The sequence below is a fragment of the Anser brachyrhynchus genome (genome assembly GCF_964034855.1).
Source record: "Anser brachyrhynchus genome assembly, chromosome: 11".
Taxonomy (NCBI): Eukaryota; Metazoa; Chordata; class Aves; order Anseriformes; family Anatidae; genus Anser; species Anser brachyrhynchus.
In genome coordinates, this window is record NC_137706.1 from 16,938,488 (window position 1) to 16,962,662 (window position 24,175).

General features: G+C 39.0%; 2 long non-coding RNA genes across 5 annotated transcripts in view; one reads left to right on the forward strand and one right to left on the reverse strand.

Annotated features, from left to right (window-relative positions):
• Window positions 1-13,772, reverse strand: part of LOC308201021 — a 71,090-nt gene extending 57,318 nt beyond the window's left edge. For both annotated transcript variants that reach the window (XR_013956001.1, XR_013956002.1), the window contains exon 1: window positions 12,693-13,772. This is a non-coding gene — a long non-coding RNA (uncharacterized lncRNA). The remainder of the gene's footprint in view (window positions 1-12,692) is intronic.
• Window positions 13,773-14,120: 348 nt separating this feature from the next.
• LOC308200768 lies at window positions 14,121-16,005 on the forward strand. Of its 3 annotated transcripts, none has more exons than XR_013955789.1 (3): window positions 14,121-14,698; window positions 15,397-15,531; window positions 15,775-16,005. It is a non-coding gene; the product is annotated as an uncharacterized lncRNA (long non-coding RNA). The 3 variants fall into 3 exon arrangements; XR_013955790.1 differs by having other exon boundaries at window positions 14,121-14,346; window positions 14,557-14,698; window positions 15,397-16,005; XR_013955788.1 differs by having other exon boundaries at window positions 15,397-16,005.
• Window positions 16,006-24,175: the final 8,170 nt, after the last annotated feature.

Consider the following 24,175-nt stretch of genomic DNA (forward strand, 5'->3'; position numbering starts at 1 on the left):
CTACTTCCCTTCTCTCCATCTGCTTGTTGTCTTTTTAAGCTACGATGGTGCAGCGAGTCTTACACGTGGACACTATGGGGACAGAGTCTGTCTGCCTGCATCCCTTTCCAAGTCAAAGCCCTGTTCTCCAGAAAAGGGATACGTTCTTCCATCCTTCTCAGTGCCAAACACCATGGCACTAAAATGTAGGGCTAGAGTGAGATTTCGTGATAAGGCGTAATTTAAAATACACCAGCATCCCTGTGATGCAGTAAAAGGCCCTTACCTAGAGGTACCACGTATTTCTGTCTTGATTTTAAACAGTTGGGCTGGCGAAACCCTGCTTTTGTACACAGAATATCTACTGCCAGGCTATGCAGCATGGGTGGAAGTTAGGGGAGCACCCTCAGTGCAAAACCAAGCCTTTAGGGGGTTAATGTGCCATCTTAAATAACTCCTTTGGTTGAAGTTTACTAAATCCAGCCAGCAGATTGTCTGATTGCTAATAGGATTTCCAGTGTAATATCTCCTTGTAAACAAAATACTGCACTTATCTGCTGGACATCTAAGTTGCATGCATGTGTGCGTGTGTGCGCATGCATGGCCCTTCGGATTTCTTCCCTGCATTCATTAAACATCAGAAGTAATCCCCTCATGGTGCAGCCAAAAAATAAAATGTGAAAACTGTTTAAAGCAGCCTATAGGATACAAAGCAAAAAAAGCAGGTCCTTGGAATAAAATGTATTAAACTCTTCAGAAAACATTTAAAGACTTCTCACCTTTTATCCATACTGGGAGCAGTGTTATCTTTCTTTTCCTTCCATCCACCCTTTCCTCTTCTCCCTGCATCCCACAAATACACATAACCTTGTTTTTCTATTTGATCTTGTGCTGTGTGCTCTATGTCCCTATCACATCACAGTGGCCAGTGGCCCTCTGAAGTGTAGCTCATTCTGTCACCCCCAAGCAGGCAGCATTATCAAGCATTTTGTTATCAAAATGGCTCATCATGGTGATCATCACTTCTGACCATCACGGTACTTGCAGGGCGTCCTGTGTTAAGTTATAGTGTGCAGGATTTCTTTAAGCTGCCATGGAAACTAGCACTAATGCTTTATTGTAACATAGAAGGAAGACAGCTGGATTGCTTACTTTTTCCTATTTACTTTTCTTTTATTCCACTAAGCATGTTCATGAGCCTGTTTTCTGTATTTAGTCTCTCTCTGCTTCCAGTAGAGCAAATTACCTGCACAAGTTGATCTGGTCAAGACATATTGTATTATCAGATAATGATCTTTAATATGTCACTGCCATCTTAAGTCTATGTATTTGAAATAGAAACCAGTAATGAGAAAAGCCTCTGTCCCAAGCTTGCTGTAAGACTTACAACATGTAAATCCACAATTATGAAACTAGAAAACTCGTGATATTATCGATATCAGCTAGTGGTACAACAAGACCTGTCACTTGCTTGATCCTCATAGGTAACTTCATGCAATTTTTCTTCTGTCTCTTCCCAAATGCTTCTATCTAAAGGATGAGCCCACAACACAAGCAAGCAGCAGCAGAAGCCCATAGTCATGGTGATATTCTGGAAGGATATAGTCATGGGGATAGTTGTTGCTTTTAATCGAGAAACTTTTCCTCCACATCTGAAGGCTTTGCGTTGACAGCAGCTGTAGCAGAGAGAACGTCACTCCCGTAACTTCCAGCTAAAGCATTTGAGCCTCAAGCACCAATATAAAGCCTCCTGAATTTTGCCCAACACTCGAAGCCATCTAGGATGGAACACCAACAAAAAGCGTTGCTGCTATGAGTTCAGATTTTTTGTTGTTTTGTTTTTAGTCAACAGAAGTTGTCCAGCAAATAGTATTTCAGAAGTTTAAACTCACAGGGATAAAGGCAAAAAGATGCAAGCACAACGAATTCATGTCCAAAAAGAGACACTTCACAGTTTAGCTGGCAACCACATAGACAAATGTTGACATCACCTTTTCTTCCTTACAGATAGTAATTTTGAGGGTCTTCTTGTATGTATGAGCAAGTGAACCCAAATTCTAACAGATTAATTGAGACGTAGACTGGATAGTTCAAATCCAAATATCTGGCACATTTTCTGGTTGCCAACTCATAAAGCTTCAGACAGCTATTATACAGAGAGACAATAGTAGTTCCCAATTTTAGCCTAGAAATCCACAAACATTTATTTTTGTTTTAATTAAAAGCAAATAAGATTCCTAAATAGCAAGCCTCATGTATCAAATGGCTAATGTTATCTCATTCTGCAGTTTTAGCCAGCTCTCCCCAGTGGTCTGCCAAATAAATACCATTCTTTGTTTCATCCAGATTGATCTTCAAATCAGTCTGCCCTCCACCCAGCTTCTATCTTCTGAAGACACTAAATGTATCATTCCAGCACATTAGTGTAATTGCCTATAATAGAGATGTGCAGTTAGAGGTAATTTACATGCACATATGCCTAACAGTGCCCTCACATACTCATTGAGCATAAGGGATGGCAGGTAGAACCTTGTGAATGAGTTAGATGAACACTTTCTCATTATTATTTTCTATATATTTCTTAAAAGAGAGAAAAAAAGGAAAAAAAAGAAGGAACAAAAGGACAAAAGTGACGTCAACAGCATATCCATGTGCGTCTGTGAGGTACCTCATTATCACAATCACTCAGTAAGAGGAGAAGCTTTGCAGATAGAACGGCATTATCATAAACATAGCTAGAAGATCCTCAGTGGACAATCCCCCCTAGTACAGACCCTATACTTCACAGAAGTCTAAAATGTAAGAGCAACCTGAAGACTTCAATAATCACAAAATTTAGCATTTTAGGATTCCATGTTATTCCACGTTATGTTTAGTTAATAATTCCACTTTCTCAATACCCTATACTGCTTTTATATTTTCAACCTGTACATTAATTCCTCTTCCCACTTTGCCATGTAATTTACTTTGGCTTCAGCATACATGATAACATGGTGTTTTTGAGGCAAAACAGAAAGTTACTTAACGAGTTAAAATCCCTGAATCTGATTTTAAACTTGACCAGATTTTACTTTCAATGCCATACAGAGCATCTACTCCATTGAGTCATGAGGCTGAAAATAAACCAAACCTAACATTTAAATTATGATTTTACACAGCTGAGATGTCTCTTTCATACCTCATTGAGTAATTTGCAATGTAAAACTTCTGCCATAGAAGATCCTTATTCAGTGATTTTTATACAGATCTTGCTATTTAAGGAGAAGAAGCAGAAAAAGAAAAAGAAAAAAGAGCCTACCTTAGAGGAGGCGTAAGTCAGACTGTTTCTGCTGAGGACCCAGTCTGGAGTGTCAGATGCTTTTCACGTCCACCTTCTGAAAGTGTAATGTTTTCTTACATGTCCAGCATGATGTTAAAATTTCCCTTGCATTTCATTTTTAAACCAGCAGGACTCTTATGGCTAGATCTCCTCTCCCTCACACCTCAGAATATCACTTAATGCGGAGGCATGGGTGGGGAGGAAATCTTTGCAAAACATCCTTCACAGAATTTCATCCAGCCTGTAATTCTGGCGGATGCTGGTGGGTACTACTGGAGACTTTGCATTGCCTTTTGAGCACCATGCCAGGCAGAGCCCTCCTTACTCACTATTTTCACAAGAAACTCTTTTTTTTTTTTTTTATATATTGTCCATGCATATGAGACTCCATGGGAGGCTTCAGACTCAGCGTTGATAACTTTGGTGCCAATACACTTCCATCCTAGGCATATTTCTTCTCCCAGTTCCTACAGGGGACTCTCAAAGGAAACACTTTGGGTGAGAGAGTTGTGGCAGGACTGTAGACCCTGACTTATAATCATAGGGAGACGCAGATTCATATACAGATCTAGTGGACGCATTGCAGAACAATAGATTACATTTTATGGCACAGGTTTCATTTCATAAACTGAAATGCTTGTATAAGTAATCATCGACTTTTAATCTGTATTAGTGGTATAAAAGGATCGGACAGAGGCAAGCAAATTTACACACACTTAAACAAGAAGCTTCCTCGGGGACTTCCCTCTTCCCTTTGTTCTCCAGCGACAGGTACATTTTCTCTCCCTTTCTCTTGTAACTTCATCTTTATTGATTTTATAATAAACCACATGTTTCAATGATCAGCAATTTTTCAGATACAATGATAATACTTTGCTTTTATAGAATAATATTTTGCACTCCTGGCTTCTTCCATCCAAGTATTTCAAGCACTTTGCAAGCTTCACTTACTTAATGCAGATCAATTACAGGCAGCACCTCTTTTAATAACTCTGCTTTTCCTTCAAGGGAATTGCGTTTGGCAAACTTGAATCATGGCTCAGTGTTAACATAAACACACAAATAATACAATGCAAACACAAATGACTTCCCCGTTTACAAAAGACAGCATGGCACATGGTATTAACCACTAATCCCAGCTTCTTTAGATTACTTTTCGTTTGGATTCCCCAGAAATGAAAATGTGCTCTGATTTTCCTTCCGTTATTTGTTGGGCTGGAGGAGTTGTCACTAGGAAGCCTGACACTATGCTCACCTCTTCCCATGTCAGCTGCCATTGAGGCCCTGGCAAACTAGGTGGCTGAAGCAGGATACCTCAGTCTCTTCTTCCCCATGCTTGGGGTTTCTGGATAAGGGAGAACCACCACTGTTCTGCACATTATAAAACTTTTAGCAAGAGGCTAATGAAATGCAAAGCTTTCTATAAGACCAGCACTAGCCTTCCTATCAAATCATCTGAAATATTTATTTGCCCTCTTGAATAATTGATAGGGGCATCAGCTCTCCCGGTCAATTGATTTATTAAGGGACTGTTTGGAATTAAACAGCTTAAAGATATTAGATTTAGCAGCGACCTTGCTTGTTAGCATATTCATTTACCTACGGGAGCTCCCATTAGATATTGTTAATACATGACGTTCCCAGTCACGGCCTGGATCTCCTCAAATTGCATTAACACTGGGCTGTTTAGCCACAGAATAACAGGTTTGATTGAGTGCTTGGGCTTGGTGTAATTAGATTTTCCTAGAAAAGGGGGGACTATTTTAATGCTGTGTGCGTTAAACTAGATATGTCATCAGCATTACTGTAATTGGCAAACAGGAGCTTTGGAGACCTAGCTGTGTGCGAATGTTTGTGTTTATGACTTGTCCTGCCATTGTCATAGATGGCATATAATAGCCCTGCTCACTTACATATGCATGACGCTGATAGAAAGTAGCTGGCCTCTTTAATAAGCATCTCTTTTGAAATTAGGGGAATATTCTATACTGAATAATGGGATCAATTTATTGTTAGTTAAAACTGCCAATTATTTCTCTCACTGAAAAGGTCATGAGACTGGTTAATCAATGATGAAAATGTAGTGTGTTTGTGCGGATGCTCGTTCTATAGATCTGTTAGATATATAGTAAGACGACTGCTCTGCAAGGTGTGGTGGATCTTTCACTTGCCAACTCTGTGAAAACTTGGAGAACACCTTTACAGCCTGCTCACTGCAGTTTTACACCACTTCCACCAGGGCACATCTCCACTCATTTCAATTATTCCAGCATGAAATAGAGCAACATAGCAGTGAATCAGGCACTTCATTTTGAATTACATGCACCTTGCTATAATTAAAGGTGCATGCAGGTAATCAAATGCTTGCTACCCATGTCTAACTGCAGGCTTCCTTGGGGTCAAATTATATTCCTTCAAATGCACATGCATGAAATTGCCGTTGGCTTCAAAGGGCTCTGTATGCCAAAGCTCTGTAATAAATGCACCTGCAATTCTGTGATGTGTTCTGGACACTGTGTTAGTGGGGGCACATGGAAGCACTGGACAGAGTTCAGGGAAGAGCAACAAAGAGATCATAGGGCACAGGGCAATTGTTATAGAACTGGGGGCATTTGCTCTGACTTAAAAAGGCAAAAACAGAAGCATGGTTAGAAGATGTACTCATCTGGTCTGCAAAGTTCAGAGAGTACTCAGCATGGTCAATGGAAGCATTGTTTCCATTACCAGTTTGATTATAAAGATTTAGGATGGCTCATGAAAACACAGTTGTTCACAGTCAATTCAGGCAGCTAACAACGAGCCTGTGTTTCAACAAGTTTGGAAACTACTGATGCAGTTACTAAGAACAGCAAACGTACGTATTTATGTGAACACATATGTATATGAGAATGGTTTGTTAGGTAGAACTTAAAATTGAAGTTACTACAGGAGAGAATAAAGTTTTAAGTAATAAACATTCTGTGGTCAGGAGCCTGGACATAAGCTTGTCCCCTCAATACAGGAATTTGTCACTAAACAAACAGCAAAAGGAAAAGAAAATTCTTTTGCCCTCCTCTCCCACAAACAGTAGTAGGAAAAGTCCTAAAGGACATACCCAATGTCACCAAGAAGATGAATCCACTAAAAAAAAGTCTGCAGTATCGTTATCAAGTTTTCCATTTTTTTTTCTCTTTAATGAACAGATTTGTTCTGCCAGTTCCTCAACAAGTGAGGAATCCAGCCTTCCCTTACCCTTTTTTTTTTCCTTCCATTGGGACAGAAGTACTGGAAATGTTGTGGGGGATTTTTTTTTTTTAAAAGCCAGATTATTTCACGTGCCAAAGTACCATTCTTGGGAAAAAAAAAAAAAGATTTCCAAGAAAGGTTCTGTGTTCAGCCAAAGCAGTAAACAAAAAACAAAACAAAACAAAAAGAACAACAAAAGTCATTTATTCCTGAATAAAAGGAATTTAAGTTAGAGGAAAAGACTTGAAGCAATAAACTGGCAGGTGACTGGCAGAGACAGCTGCCTGAATATTTGAAACTGGCCTGAGTTTTATAAAGTGTATTTATTTTATTTGTGCTCAAACATGCACTTATTAGTAACACGATCCTGCTGCTAAACGCCAGGTCAGGACAAGGGTGTTTTAGAGCCAGGGCTTCAGAGCTGAACTCCACACGTGGTTGCTCTCCTTTCTGTCCCATGCTGGCAAACCAAGACTTGGGAAAGATGCCTCTCAGTTACACAAACAAAATGATGAAACCGCATGGATTTTCTCGACAAGACAGGCACGAAACTGAAATAGAATGACCCACCTCCAGATTTCTACTCGGGCCCAGAGATGTCATTATGCTCATTTACATTTGCAGGACTTGTGCAAACTTTTTTTCTTGTGACGCTGCACTTTCTGGCTCCAACTGACCCTGAAGCTTCTCAGCCCACATATTCCCTTTAATAGGCAAGTTTCATGGCTTACAGGCACACTGGCCGTCAGCGTACAGCTAACATTCATCAGAGGTTGTGATGCAAATTTCTAGCTGAAACAAGATGTAACTTTTTTTTTTAACGCATTTCTGGCAAATATTTAGAGTACAAACTTCTGGATTTTTAAAGCAGTACTGTCAAAAAAAAGTCAAAAATCCCTCCTGTTTCAGTGCTGGTAATCCCAGGAGGACCAGAAAGGGAGTCTAATCTTAAATGCAAAGTGAAACTGGCAACCTGATTCCCCCCATTACTGAAAGGAAAACAAACCAAAATTGCTTTTGCAAGCAATAAATAACCAAGCAGGTTTTTTTTGTTTGTTTGCATGCAACTAATAATCTAGCAGATTTTTTTTTAAATGGACCCAGTTTCTGTTACTTCAAAAAATATATATTAACAGGTAAAATATTTTCCAGAATCTCAAGTTATCTGCAGAATAGCCTTAAGAAGGCATCAGGTGTCCCCGTGCCACTGATCAGGCAAACACAATCACTCTGCACCCAAAAAGCCACCTTCACTCACGAAGCACAGCCGTGCACAAGTAGTCCCACACTAATAATCAAACAGTCCCATGCCAGCAATCAATTCAGTTCAGTGGTAAAGAATTTCTTGCTGTAAATAAAAAGTAGAATAAACTAGAACTAATGATTTATCCCATGTTTTCTGTGAATTGCTATTCCACTAGGCATGACATTGAACCAGAGAAAAAAAAAGACTAGATGTTGAATATAAACAGAGTAGGGTTTGCATTCCTGGGCTGATGTTTTATTTAAAAAAGCAATTTTGGTTGCCATTCCTTTTTTTTTTGTTGTTGTTAGAAAGAAAATGAATATTTTCCAAGTACTGCTTTTTCCATTGGTTCATCTCAGCTGCAAGAAACTACTTAAAATAACCATGAGCTTTCTTTCTTTTCCAATGTCTGCAAGAAAAGCATGTATTCAAGTAACAGCAACAGCAAACACTGCCCAATCCTTAATCACTGCTTACTGATTTGGGTCCGTTTCATTAGCAGGCAGCCCTTTTCCAGAAAGCCATTTTCTTGGCAGGGAGCACAGACTGTTTGCAGGGACGCAGGGCCGTGTCCCCCCACCACGCTGCATCCTCCGGGGCGGGCCAGCCCAGGAAGGCAGTGGGAGCTTTAGTGCCAGAGTTTGGTCTGACAATCCACATCTCTGGATAAGTGTGAATGAGTGTTAGATAGGAAGTAGGAGGCTGGATACAAAGGACCCAACAGGGCATAAAAACAATACATATTGCACACTGAGAGACTCCTCTCACATGCGAAACAAGAATTGAAGGGGGGAGAGAGAGAATTTCACTCTTTGCATTGAGAGATTTTCTTGGTACTTGGTTTGTTTACAATTGTTTAAGTGTCAGCATAAAAATAATGGATTTGGGGAGAAAGACCTGTTAAAAACCTTCCTTGTTTTAGAACAGTTTTTCACTCCCTCCCTTCCCTAGTCACTATTTGTCACAGTCAACTACTGAAATCCTCTATTAATCGCTAAATCCAGATAATAGCAGAGGTGGGTTGGCTGACCTGTGAAATTAGGTCTGCATGTAAAAAGGAATTGAGCTGTGCGAGCTTTGGAAATAACTCTGTCGGTATTTACATTAGCATTTGAACATCAAAGATCTCCCCTGGGCTCCTCTAGGTGCCTCTAATCCAAGTACCAATCAAGCAACTCAGCTTTTCCATCCATCCATCCCAGCTGGGAGACCCTCAGAGATATCATCCTGGCCAACCAAGAGGCAGGCAAGGAGCTCCTCGCTGGTTGCCAGTCCCCAGGTTTTTGTGAGAGCAGAACCCCCCTCCCAAAAAAAAAAAATTGCTAGCTCCAAGAGAAGAAGGGAAAATCAGCATTTTTGTTTCACAGGAGAAACAGCCCGTCCACCTTGTGGGCAAGCATGTGCACAAATTGTAATTACCATCTTAAAAAGAAGCCTTCAAATTCACCAGGCTCAGCAGACTCTGGGAAAAGCAGAAATTAAAAGGAGGACTAAAAATGATTTTCTTCTGTTATTACTAGTAATATTGTTATTTTTTCTAAGAAGCATTCAACCTAAGAACCCTGAAGGGTACTGCATCAAAAGCTACAAGCTCAGTTGTTTATGTGAGCACAAATGCTGCCATTGCAGCTGCGCCTGCAGTCACTGCTGTCACTTAGAAGTCCCATAGAAACCTTTCCATGTGGTTGCTCACCTTCCCATTCTACAGATGGGTAAAATAAAGGCTCTAGCAACACCAGCTACCACTTCTAGCTCAACCCTGTATTCTACAGGGAATAACATTGAGTGTGCAGGACTCCTCTGGAATTCTGGTAATTTGGATGTATTTGCTCTCACCCGTCCCAAACTAAGACATCTATTCTAATTGACTATAGCTTAAAATTTACCTAGAATTGTTTTCCAAAGCAGTAGAAAGGCTGTATTACCACCCTATTAGCTCCAACCTCTCTGGGTGTGTGAGGGGGGGTGAGAACAGAGGGGGGTGGAATCGTTTACTATCATTTGCTAATAGTGTAGGTGAACTGCACAGCATCAAGTGTGCTTCCTCCCGAGGCCCATTCCCAGACATATTAGCTGCTTAGCTCAAGAAACCCAAGGTGAAGGTTGGTCTAACACCTTCTTTAGGATATTTCAAAGAAAATAAAAAAGTGGAAAATAATCTAGAAAAAATCCACAACAGCCACATAAAAAAGTTGTCATGGATTTACCGGCATATTGAAAGTCATCATGATGTAAGGTATCGAAAGAAATCTCTCACCTTTAGACTGCCACACCACCTCTTATTTTTAATGGACCTTTACTGAATTTATGCAGAGAGAAAGAAGTAGAAAAGAGATCACCTTTAAGGCTTTTCCTTTCTTTTCTTGCCTTTTTCTTTCCTTTTTTTTTAAATGACAATAGAATTTTTTTTCCTAAAGTTGTATTAGGGATTCACTTAAGCAGAAATGAACTGTAATATGCAAATAGTTCTAATTGGACTGCTAATAGAGCGTGTCTCTGTTGTTTTTTTGTAGGGAGTTTTATGCCTATGTAATCAGTGCAGACAGCCGTTAAGTAAATGAAGAGGCAACTAACAATGTCAGAAAAGAGACCGGGCGGTTCCAGCTGACACTACCCTAATCTTCCAGGACCCATTAAATGGCAGTTTCAACGCATTACCTACCATAACATCCTTGAATATCACTGATTTTATTTGCAGTATCAAACATTCCATTTCATGCCCCATTAACAGTAGGAGCCTGGGCTTTTTGACGCAGCTAAACATTTTACTAACTACCTGGACTAAGTAACCAATTAACTTTTGGAGACAATACGGCCAATTAAGCGCGAAAAGGTAAGGCTGTCATCCCCCACTAAAATTGAATTTCCTTTTCCTGATGGCACTTATTGTCAGTGTTCAATTGTTAATGGAGATTTGGTCCCTATTAAAAGGATGAAGCCGAAGGATAATGGGAAAGTTCAGAGGACTTGGTTCCTAAAGAGTAGGTCAGAAAATGTCCCAGTTGGCCACTAATTCTGTCATCTTTTCTTCATGCCAGCTCTCTTACTGGAATAGTATTGGCAATATAACTCTAATCTGACCTGCCGTGATAACACATTGTGCAATATGGCAGCTTCAGAGACATGGGTACGCACACGGGTAGTTAGGGATCTTGCATGGGAAAGAGTCAAAATACAAACAAAAATATAACTGCTGGATTTTTACAGTCAAAATACCATTTTTCTCACATGCTGAGCTGTTTAGCATGGTGCTGAGCCCTTGAGAGAGCACTTAAGCCAAGGGAGCAGGCACTGTTGTGGTGTTTACTTGAGCCTCGCTGGCTGCTAGACAAACCACATTGGATGCATGTTTGTGTAAGCTCTAGATGTTCATCATCATAATTTACATTGATTTTTTAAATCATTGCCATCCGGTTGAAGCCTTCTGCTGTGTCTTGGGGTCACCAATACGTGAAGAAGATTACAGCCTATGTGCTGTAATAAACATTAATAAACATTTTTTTCCTAGGTAGTAGTATTTCCATAGATACTGCATAAAGAGAAAGTTTTAAGAGTAGACACCTATGTTTATATACAGAGGATTTTTATTTTATAGATCTACTCTGAGTAAAAACATACCATCCCCTACCACAGAAAGAAGTTCATGCTGAAAAACATCTCAAACAAACCATTGGGCATCAAGCTCAACATGTCAACATAGGCATATTTCATAAGGTCTTTCAAGAAAGCACAACACTTTGTTAGAATAACTTTTCAACATGATTTTAGGGATTTTTTTTTTCAGAAATGAGTCAAAGGAAGGGGCATAAAGGTACAGGTCGGTGTGCAGACACAGGAAATCGCAAAAGTGCGGAGGAGTCTTTTATGCAAGAATTTGATAAGCAGAAGTGCATGGAAAACATCAGGAAGAGGCTGCAAAGTTTGCTGTGGCTCTACCCTAAAGGTGTTGTTGGTTATGGGTCAGACAAGTACATGTGCTTGGCTCATTGTCAGACAGGTGTGTGCAGATAATCTCCCATCCCAAGGAAAGCATCCTCTTAGCTAAAAACAGCACGCATCCTTCAAGGGCACCTAGTGTTTGAAAGGATGCCAGGCCAAGCATGGCTGAGATGCAATATTCAAGGATTATGTTCTTACAACACTACATAACGTGGAGTCGCTTTATCTGCAGCAATGGTATGTGTTGAAGTGTACCATAATGAAAATACAAGTGTATTATAGCCCTCAAGAGGAGGCCATGAAACATCACATTTTTGAGACTGAATAAGTCCCAGAGCTGGTTTTGTGGCTTTCCAAACTTTGTGAATATCTCCATTATGTCATAGAAAGCTAAAACCCACATTAAGACACAAACCTTCCCTGACATAGCATATTTAAAGCTTAGCCCAGCCACAACACAGAATTAGAATATTATAGAATTTAGAATTATAACATTTAGAATATTATAAGTCTAATCTCTTAAATATATAAAATAACCAGGCAAGAAATCAAGTGAACTGATTTCTGTCTGTTCTAATAGACAAAATATAACTTTAGCTTTTCTCTGTGATGCTTTACACCATTAAGTAATTACTTGTGGGCAGAACCCTCGCCTCCATATTACTACTTGCAGTTAAGTGATTTCATTGTTTCACCAAACAACTCTTCCCATTAAGTCTGGTGTCTTCAGGCTTTTGCGAGACCCTGGTTCACATTGTCTCTATGGAGGTCTCATTATCCTGAGTGACTTACTACCCCAGTTTGGAACAGGGTATTACCAGGTTACCCTATGAAGAAAGTGTTTAAAGTTATTGAAATGTTCTTGCAGTCAGAGAAGTGACTAAGAGCAGCTTCCATCTCCCTCTTGACTGTAATATATCTTCAAGATTTTTTCCAGTTAAGTTTCTATTGCAACAAAGTTGAAAAAAAGAAAGTTTTTCCTACCTTGCACATCACCGACTACTGAAATTCCACAGCAATTGGAATTCCAAAGTTGGAAGGGACCCATAAGGATCATTGAGTCTGGTTCCTGGCATCAAGTCCGTCTTCTGTTGGAGAACACACAGAAACGTCAAGAGATTGCTTTCTCTTTTCTCCCTGACTGAATCAGATGTATTGTATTAAAACCTTAGCCTATAAGTTGATTGAATTTTTATCATGTTTCAAATATACATTCCCCAACCCTTTTCTGTTTTAAACTTATGGGTTTGGTTTTACTTTATTTTTTTGTTTGTTTGTTTTGTTTTTTTTCCCCCGAGTAAATATATTTGACTTTTTGTCATCTCCAAAAATATAAAATTTGCAGCCTTGTCATAAAAGTGATTAATTCTAACTTGAAGAAAAAAAGGTTTCATGAAACTATTTAGTTTAATATCAAGTTGTAATGAGAAAAAAATGTAAAAAAGCTTTTTAAATGAACTATTTAGAAGTATTTAAAAGCCTCCTTCTCCACACCCTTGAAGATATATGGAGTTAAGTTAACAGCAGTTCATAGTTGAATCTTGCTCAACAGGAATTTTCCATTATTGTCAACAAAAAGTCCCTAATACTCATGGGTTCTAGCAAAAATCATAGTTATGAAAAACACATGGCCTTAATAACAAACTAAATCTCAAAAAAAAAAAACAAACTAAAATGCAGTTGTGTAAGTGAGGACAGGACTCAGCTGGGCATCAAGTCTAGAAGCAGCTGTTGAAGTGACTAGGGCTGTCCAGCCCTTACAGTCCTCAAACATGAAGGGCAGAAGACCAAATAGAAAGATACTACGGTCTTCATCTCCACCATTCTTCTCCATCCAGTAGCACCAGAACTATCTCTCAAGTAAGCATAGTTCAGACTCATCCAACAACAGTTATAAACCTCCTCTTGATATTATGTTGGTATATGCATCTCAATGGAGAGCACCAAGCCTCTTCCTTCCCCTGCTGAGTTGCCCTGTTGAAAGTAATGCTATAGCTAAGGCTACAGTGCTGTTCAGAGAGCCTAGTCCCACAGCCACATTCTCCTTCTACAAGAGCTGCTTATTTTCAGTCTCCTAGCTAAACAAGTTACTCTAACACAAACCTTTTAAGAGAATCCTCATCCAGCTTTGGCTTCTCTATCCCAGCAACTTTTCCATCTTCCTTTCACCATAAGCCCTATTGCTTTGCTTCCAGCTCCCTAGCTAATAACACTATCAGAACAAAAGAAAGAATTCAGCTAGCACCTTCAGCACTCAATATATCTCATCTAGTGTAACCAGAAATACAAGCCACCTGTGAGCTGAGGCTCCCACATTACACAAACCTGCCAGGTTGATGTAGTTTGTGCTAATTAGTAAAATACTTAAGCTTTCACTTCTCCATTGCAAGGCTGTATCTTGTTATGTATGAAGTGGGGGGAAGAGAATGATTTCACACAGAAACCGCTCTCTTTGTTCTAGGTTTTTGGCAGGAGGTGTTCAGGGCCTCTGGAGGGCCTGGTTCCCTGAGCCAGAAAATCAGAGTCCTGTGGACAGTGCTGCTTTCTTCATCAGGATGCTTTATAAATCCTAAGTTCTTTCCAAAGCTTCATTAATAGAGAAACCAACTCTGTCCTTGAAAGACTGTTTTGTGGAAGTGTAAGGGCATCTTTTATTCACTCTGTGTTTCTCTATAGGCTCCTAAAGATGCTCAGTGCTTCACAAAGAAGTTTATTCTATGAAAAAGGTTAAGAAAATGTGTAAAGCTTAGATATTGCTGCCTCTATAGATCTATCCTAAATGCCTTGCTTTTGTCTTTGGTTATTGTATAATGGGTATCACAAGTGTGAAATTCCATATCAATTGCAGATGTACCATGTAATGTGCTAGTAATTTCTTGAAGAGTTATTCTGCTTTATACAGCAAATGATCCCCATTCCTCCCATTCACCAGAAGTGGGATTCTGACCCTACACAGAGACCAGCACAGGCAGCTCTTCATAGCCATGCAGGTTCGTATTTGCAGGATCAGAGCTTTTCTTGCTTTCATTTGTGTTCCCTCCTTCTGCCTCCCTCCTCCCATCTCTGCTTCTCCTCTGTGCCGTACTCTTCTTCAGACCAAGAAATTCTTACCACTCTGCACAGCCACAGAACTTGAAATCCCACCAGCGTTGTAATTTTTTCCAGTTGAGAGCTCTGGGTACAAAATAGACCTCCTTATTTGCAACCAATGGGTAGCTCATTGCCTGACCAGGAAATGTCAGGGTGTAGGGTTGCAGGGGTAATTACTGGGAGGCTGGAGCAGGCCAGGGCCATAAATCCTCTGCTGTCTGCTTGAGGAGTTGTGCACTGAAGCTGTCTGGGTGTATGCTGTTTGCCAGGTTAACAGCATGTTCATCTTGGTGGGGACCATATCTCAGGTCTTCGACACTCACGAATGGAGAAATGCTATGGAAATTGGAGCTGGGACTCAATAAACACCACTGGTTTGGGATCCTGTTGAGAAGTTCCCCGGTACTAGCTATCCAAAATCACTCATCACTTCCAAACGTCTGATTGGTCTGGATTTCCTCTTAACATTTTTGATATGAGTAATTAGTTGAATGATATTCTATGTGTTTTGCAGACTTATACCACTCCCATATCTTGCAGAAACAAATGTTTTACCTCATCTAGTTTTGAATTACTTTCCATTTTTGTCTTTCCTTAGAAACAAAGGACTGCGTTTCAACCAGAGCCTGTTACATATGTGGTTCCTTTTAATCCATTGACACAATTCCACTTTTGACAGCCATAATCCAAATGAAGGAGGAGAAAACACACAAGGAATTTGCCACCTCTTAAAGTAATTTCATTCCTCAACTTAAAGTCGTTACTAACCCCTGCAACACTTAATTAATTGAAATGACTTTAGCTGTGGGAATCTGTGGTGAAGAGGTCTCTAATAGTTACATGCAATTCGACCTGGAATTCAGTTAGAGCTAAAAGATACTCGAACAACATTTTTCAAGGAATGAAAAATAAAGATCCTGTTGAATTTAATCAGCATTTTTTTTTCCCCTTTGTCCTGCCTCTTGTTTTCCCTCAGGGATTTTGCTGGACATAATTCCTTGCCCACTGATGTACACCACGTACCTGCCTAAGCACAACTTTAGCTGCAGAAGAGAGATGAAATAACAGATACAAGACTGGAGGCTTTGTTATTCAAACTCTGGAAAAGTCAGTGTCATTAAAAAGTCTAATTCCAAACCACTCTAAAATGTCCCTTCGCTGATGAGAATGACTCATATAATAGATAACAGTTATAAAGATGGTAGCTCTTTGTAGGAGACACTCCCTGCTCATTCATATTTATGATAACAAATTGTGATATCCCAGCCTGATTAATAAAGTTTGTGCAGCACTATATCTCTCAGGAAGGATTCCACGAGATTTAACTGACCAAAGTCTTCAGCAGATAAACGGGAATTGTTTTGTTCATGGCAGAGACCTGGCTGATTCAGACATAGCTCTTGCTGGTATTTTCCAGCAGTGATAAGAAAGGACTCGGAGGTGAAGGGAGGAATATAACAGATTTATATAGGAAAGCATAAGGTGGTCATGCAAACTATGTCTAGTCAGAAGAATGGTTCTAATAAATCTTTTCAGTCATTTAAAATGGTCACAGCAACTTTATGTATTATAGATTATCAGAATGATTCTTTAGTCCAGATTGCAGTCAGATACCTAAATCCTAATAGTAGGATGCTCAGGGAATCACAGGCTACTAGGATTGTTTCCTGCTTTCTTTATCTCCCCTCCTTTTTGCTAAATATCTCTAGGTTTCTTCAGTACAAGCTGGTGCTGTGCTATGGACATTCTATCCAGCATATCTTGTAAGTCACACTGACTGTTCTCAGAGAATGAGGGGAAAGCAAGAGAGTGAACAGGAAAAATACCCCCACACAATTATACAAGATGTTCAAACTTGCCTGAATTTTGGTATGAACCCTGTGTGAAACAAGGACCTGCAGAAAGAGCTGCCTTATCAGAACTAACACTGAATCTCTCAAAAAAGATGTCACAGCTGTCCAGTCTAACCTAGGGGAACACTAATGCAATTATATCAAGGCATACCACAGAACTCTTGGTGCTATAAATAATAATAAAGGGTAAATAATAAAAAAATAAAACACAAGCCCCACAAGTGAGATGTTTTAAATGAAAGGTGATGCACTGTGAACTTAACACACTAGCCCTTTAGCCTTTCTGTTAACAAGGTAATCTGATTGCCATTGATTTTTTTCACCTCTGTTACTAAGAAGGTGATGGAATGGTGTCCACGCAGATGTATTGAATCAGATACTAAACAAAGAGCAACATAAAGAACAATTATCAGCAGCCTTGCCTTCAGCTTGCTGATTATGACATTACTGAAGAGACAAGGTCTGGGTGACTTAAACCAAAAGGAAAAAAAAAATAAAGAGGAGTGAGGAAACCGATATACGTTTACTGTCTGTCTGCGTACAGACAGTTCTTTGCCTTTACTAAAATACGTATTTTCCCTCTGCAGCTAAATAGGTGTTGGAGTATGATCTAGCTAATTAGTTTGATCATGTTGGAGGAAAAAAATAGCATAGAGGCAAGGGTCAGACAATAGTTTACATTTTTTGTCCTACATCGAGGATAGCTAGAAAATTCTGTATGGAGAATTTTGTGTTTAAGGTTCTGTCTGCCGAATATTACTGGGCTTAATTATTGCCTGCATGATGATGGTTAGGCAGTTTTTCCTAAGGATTTTGGAATACACAGGCTTCTATAAGGTTCAGAGCTCAATAGACTATTAGTAGGTTTTATATAGCTACGTTTGAATGACGTATAGAGGAATGGTTGGCCAGATTCTTGCAGGGTATAAAATGAGAAAGCACCATTCATCCACGTCGCTCTATTGATTTCAAAGCAGTTGGTCCAATTTGCACAGGCTGAGAATAAGGACTGGATAATAGGAAGACTAACACTGTAAACTCTAACCTTGTGGTATTAGATTTCAGTTTGTCCAAATGGCACAGGCTGTTCCACTTGCATTTCTAGCAGCACACTTTTACCTGACCCAGCCTATGTAAACAGTACAGCCAAGAAGCTCTAGTGCTCGGCTGCCTTTATGTACTAGCAAAAGTAATGACGCCTAGTATGTAGTATTATTATTTTATGACATCAGCATAGTATGACATTTTCTCAAGGGCAGCCCATATCCCTTGCCCTCTTCCATATTGGCAGCCATCACTAATTGACTGTGAAAGTGGAGAATTCAATGGTTTAAGGTGATCTCTTCTCTGAACTCCAAAACAGTTTGTGGATGGAAATCAGCTGAAGCAAAACATTGGTTCAATTACACTGTCAAGGGATATAGCTCCTGTACAACAAAGAGGTAAACACTTAAAGGAGCCAATCCACTACTACGTATCACTGATATTATCATTCTATTTCAGATGTGGCAATCATGTGAATTAATAAAAGCCAACACTGACATCACCTAACTAAAAAAAGCCATGGTGAGCTTCTGTTGCTGTGAGGAATGAGTGATACATGTTTGGTCTGGATACCACCCCCACACCCTTGCTCACAAGGGTTAGAAATTTCCCCTGTGAAACTGAGGTACCGTCAAAACCCTGTCATTCACTGAGAATAAGGCAGCCAGTTTTGTCCTTGATGTTATATCAAAGGGCTAAATTGTAATCTTCTTACTTATGTCAAACAAAACTTTCTCATCTCATTCCCTTCATTGGTTTATTCAAGGCATAAAGCACTACCTACTATGAATAAAGAAGAGAGTCTACTTATGCATTCAGTGTCCATGCACCTCTGACTGTGTGTTCTTTACTGTGTAATAATTGATGACATCTTCCAAAGACAGCCTAAAGGACAGGTACATAAACTGTAAGAATCAAAATGGACACACCTTAAATAGGATCTCTTGGTTCTTAGACTATTCCCACTGAACCCTAATTATTGTAGAATATTTACCTTTGCTTATAAGGGCAAGAGCTGGTTTATCAGATATGGATGAGACTATTTAACAACAATTTACTATGGCTCAAGAACACTGAGGACTTGTCTTCTTGTCAGTTAAATAGTACCTGGTGGAAATTAAACTTGCACGCTTTCTCATCACTGAGGAAAAGATTTTGTATCTCTTGATTTTGCTGGAACGGTTAGTTGTTTCTTCACCTTCAGCAAAGTAACGAAGCTTCTTCTAGCTTGTGCAGTTAATCCAGAACTGAGCATTTTGACATTCTGTTCATCCACCACAGAAATTAATTGGACCTTGGTCCTGAGGATAAGGGTAGAAAACATTGACTGGGTTTTATGTTAAACTACTTTGTAGAACAAATCAAATATACAGGTGAGAGGATGCCCATATTTCACATTGTTTCATACCTCCCAAATCTAGCACAATCTCTTCTGTAGAAAGTTCATCTGTGATATAACAGTGTAGGGGACAAGGGCGCAAAAAATGTTGGACCTCAGCATGTCAAAGGGCATAACAGCAGCAGCTGCAGCCAAGAATAAACATAAAAGATGAAAGAAAAACTAAACTAAACTAAACTAAGCTTTTGTCCTTTTAAAGAGGACCTAGAGATTTCTAGAAAGTTTGTAGCACAGACTGTTATAGTAGGCAGCATCTTCATCCAGAAGAACTACAGGAATTTTTGAATACTTTTTAGAGACTCATTCTTCTTTTGGGGATTGGAAAATTGCTCTTTTCTCCAAGAGGCGAAGCATGTCCTGCTCTAAGACAATATACGAAGAGCTGAGAGAGCAATCAGAGCTCCACAAAATGAGTTGTTTTATCACATATGAAAGGAAAACTTATGACCGATTTCAGGGGGCAACAGTCTATGACATAGTTTTTATTTTGGAACATAGAGGAAAATAGAATATGAATTGCTATTCCTAACGAGTTACTCACAAGGTAAGAATTCCATACCACATACCCTTTTGAATACCCATGGAAAGACAACAAGCTACAATGAAGTATAAAAAAAGATGATCTCACAACCAAATCAATGTGGAGACTCCAGAAAATTACTGGAACCCTCACATGTATAAACTGTTAAAATCTCAGATTGACGGTCTCTGAACTTGTGCTTATCCACATGGCACTACAGACAGCAAAGGGCATGGGGCAGGTAAACAGCCTTAGTTTGCTTGGTTGGCAAAAGGATAAGCAGAGACTTCACCAAGTGGTGGCTATTTGAACTATGCTCTGTGAAATGGACTGTTTGCTTGGGTCATGGAAATATTCAGAACTGGATTTCACTTGCAGGTCAGATAATTCACAGCCATTTCACAGTCAAAGGAACTTTAACCATAAGCACCATAGGATCTTTCTTCTGGATAAGAAATGAATACAAAATGAAGAGCTTATCAGTAAATAATTGAAACAAACAAACAAAAAAATCCTCACCTGTAACCCCAATTCCAAATGCAAATTTTGTTTGCTGATGAAGTAGTCCAAAGACAAGACAGAAACCTGGACCTGAATTTCCAGCTGAGAACTGCTTAGAAATTGAGAAAATAAGGCTTTCATAAAGAATTTTTGCTTAGGGCATTGGTTAAACATTTTTTTTTTCTGATTTCTTTCACTTCACTCGCAGCTTCTGGTAGTAACCAGAGGCATAATTATTGTAATTAAGGCTGGTTATTGGAAGCCACCCAAGATGTAAGAGGATATACCATGTATAGATATATAGTTCTTCTTAATTGTCTTCTATTTAAGAACGTCAAGGTGCTTTAATCTCACAGCCCTTTTGTGAAATGACTGTTATGATCTTAGTTGGACAAATAAAGAAACTGAGGTAGAGGTAAGATTTATGTATGGTCGCAACGGAGATATGAAATAAATCAAATACTGGAAATGAGCTTCCTATCATATAGACTTGTCCTTGTTCTTTTTCCATTAGCACAGCTATTTTCTCAAACTTTTCAGCTCATCACCAACCGATTAATGTGATTTGGGGAATCATCCAAGTTTCTAGACGTGATTTCCAACTAAAACAGACACAATATGTGTAATGAGGCCAAACTTCTACCAACACCCAAAACCAGCATTGAACTTCAGTCAGGAAGGAGGTGACACTTGGAGAAATCTGACCACAAAAGATGAGAAAAATAAATAAAGTAACAGAATGGAGAGGAGAACCTGACCAGAGATAAATGATTCCTCTCCTGAGATGTGTTTTTGTTTTATCACAGTGACCTTTCAGAGAAAAGATGAAGCCAGCCTCAGGTAAAAAGAAATAGCCACATTTCATCTACGGTTAGCCTTTGTGACCTCTGAACTCTTCTTTTCTATCTGAACCTATTTCCATGCACCATTTCTCCTCACCATAGATAAGAGACATCCAAGTGCCAGAAAGAAACTTAGAGCTTTCACACAAAGGTTAGCAAGTAAGCATGACTACTCTTATTTATTTTTTTTTAATTATTTTGATTTTTAAAATATCTCCCATCCTGCATGACACAAGAATCCGATAAACTGTGCAGAAGCGATCAAGCACTACATGCTGAGGAGCGACATTTTAAATATGTTTCTGTGCACACGTGTGTATGTTTGCAAGTGCATATGCATGTGTGCATGTGTGCATGTGTGTATAGTATATCTGATTATCGTATTATCACTCTTCAGCTATCTCTAACACAAGAGCCAAGGGGTTTGGGAGCACGCACAAAAAAGAGAGATTTCTAAGAGAGCAGGAGATTGGGCTGGGGTCATCCAAAAGGGTAATTATTGTTAAATGTCAGGTTAACTCTGAAGGCCTCAGCTCATCCAACTGAGAGCAGATTAGCCCAGATGGAGACATTTTCAACACGGTTCTGTCTGACCAATCAGCGACAGCTGGGATTAGCCAAATACCTTCTCTCATCTGCTTGCTCACAGAAAGGTCAGTTTCTGCTCATTGCTTCCCTTTTAAGATGTGCCTTTCTTTTTTTTCTTTTTCTTTTTTTTTTCTTTTTTTTTCTTCCCCCCCCCCCCCCCCCCTTTTTTTTATTTGTGGCAGCTATATGCAGGAAATCAGGGTCCTTTTATCAGCATAATAAATATTCAACATCTAAAACCCACTTTTTTTAAGAATCAACTTCATTCACTTTCAAGAATGCTTTTATATTTTCTTTTTTTTTTTTTTAATGCTGCATACAGATAGATAAAATATATATGTAGCTATCAGACACTCAGTTTGTGCAAAGTGATGTTGCTTCATGGACTTCACCAGAGGTGTATTGATTTCCACCCACTGAGAATTTAGCCTGGTATTTCAGCATCATTGAGTGACTGCTATAGGCCACGGATGGTTTTTCCTTGTTCTTTTCTTGTTTTGCCTTCCCTTCTAAAAAGAAGTCTTTGGTAATTTTATTCTCAACATTCATCTATTTAAGAGCTACAGTTTATGTCTTCTATCTAAGAGGGGGAAAAAACAACAACCCCACCAACAACAAGTTAAAGCAAAACAAAACAAAGAACTCTCCCTGAAACCAACCCTGGAGTGCTTTAAAAACTAATCGTCTTTTATGTACAGCCTCTTTTCCCAGACAGCTTAAATAAGTGCAAACATAAAACTCAGTGATAAAAGGAACAGAAACTGAAACAAAAATCACCCTCAGAATGTGTTTCCCAGTAATTTGGCTTTGGATCCCTAGAAAGTTCTTTCATGCTTTAATTATTCTTACTAAGAGGGAAATCCCTTTTCCTCTTCTTGTTAATTTTGTTTCTGGATTCCTCGTGCAGCTTTCAGGCAGATATTCAAACAGCAAAACTATCTGAAAATTTTACTGTCTTGAGTGTCATTTACACAGAGATATGTATATAACAGTCTGGTATTATAAAGGGACTTTTAAAGAGGGGATAGTCACATTTACATCCTTTCAGAGATTATTCTTTTTCCTTTCCATTTTCAGGGTTCTGTAAAAAGGTCTCAATGTGAAAGAATATTGGGCTTTACATGAATTATCTTAGTGAGGACCTCATCCTGATGGCTACTGATGTTTTGCTGTTGATTTTTCAAGCAAAGTGACCCAACCTAGGAAGAAATAGAATACTTCCTAAAAGGGCAGAAATGCTTTCCACTACTGAGAGAACTCAGTGTCCAAATTAGAAGGAGTGCATCAATGTTCTGCCTGAGGTTCTGGGTACCAAAAAGGAACAGCTGCTTGATAACCCACGCTCAGGGCATTAACAGAACAAAACCTGGTGAAAAGGGATGAGAAGCTTGGAGATGAGGAAATGGGGAAATGGATCACTGTAAAACCATTTCTGAACACAAGATGAATGAAAATATGAGTTAGCATCCAAGAGGAAGCTGAAGAAGTCTTCATGTTTAGGATATTTACAGTGGAATTAGAGAAGGATCTTCAAGACACCCTGACAGACAATTGGAGAAAGGGACTGACGAAGCAAGTCATTTATCAAGTCTTTTGCTTCTGCAATCCCAAGGAACATCCACATTTGCAGCATATATCCTTCGCTTATGTGGGTAATATCAAAATCAATTATAATTCCAATTAAATAGTCCTGCCCATCATCACCACACATTAAATGGAACTACTATGCAAGCTGAAACAATTTATTTATATAAAGCACATGTCCAACATTGCTATATCTGTCAAACCTTTGAGGTCTAACATCCAACTCAATCAAGATGCAGTTGGGCTTCCTACTTCTTCCTCACATATAAGGGCTCTAGCAGGCTTTGATAACCTCTGCATAATACTAAGTTTTCACTACTCAGGCATTCCCACATATCAAACCCTATTGTACTATAATGATATAGAACAGTTTCTATGGCAAATATCCTGGTTGTTTTGTAGATAGGAAGAGAAAAGCAAAGGGTAAAATGATTTGCTCAATAGAAAATAGTAGGTCAGTAGCAGATTTCGGAGCAGAACCCAGGTGTCTGGAATCGTAGGCTACTTGCCTACCCGTTGGACCACATTAATTCCCAAGAAGAGCTCAGCCTTGTTATTTTTAAGCTCACTGTCCTACACAGCTGCTCTTGCTCTTCTTACACTGTGCTTCTAGGAAATTAACATATTTAACAACATGTCACATACAAAAAATAAATGCCTTTGATAATCATTTGAATCAGACATACAGGAAAACCGAATTCTTTTTAGTATTCAGAGCAAAGCATCTTGTCAAAGATCTATTCAAAATATAACACAGCTTCTTTATGTAATTACATTAATTTAATAAGCCAACATTTCAATAGCATGGAATTTCTTTCCCAGAATCCTACTAAGAAAAAATAAAATAAAATAAAAAAGAAAAAAAAGAAAAAAGGAAAAAGGAAAAAAAAATAAAGCTTTTAGTAAACTCGGAAAATGAGGAACCCAAGTTAATCTGAATGTCAGACCCAAAAATGTAAAAAGCAAATCAGTTTATGCATGAATCAAGTAGACTCATACTTGAAACTAAATTCTAAGCTATACATGTTTTTTGTCTTGTGTACACT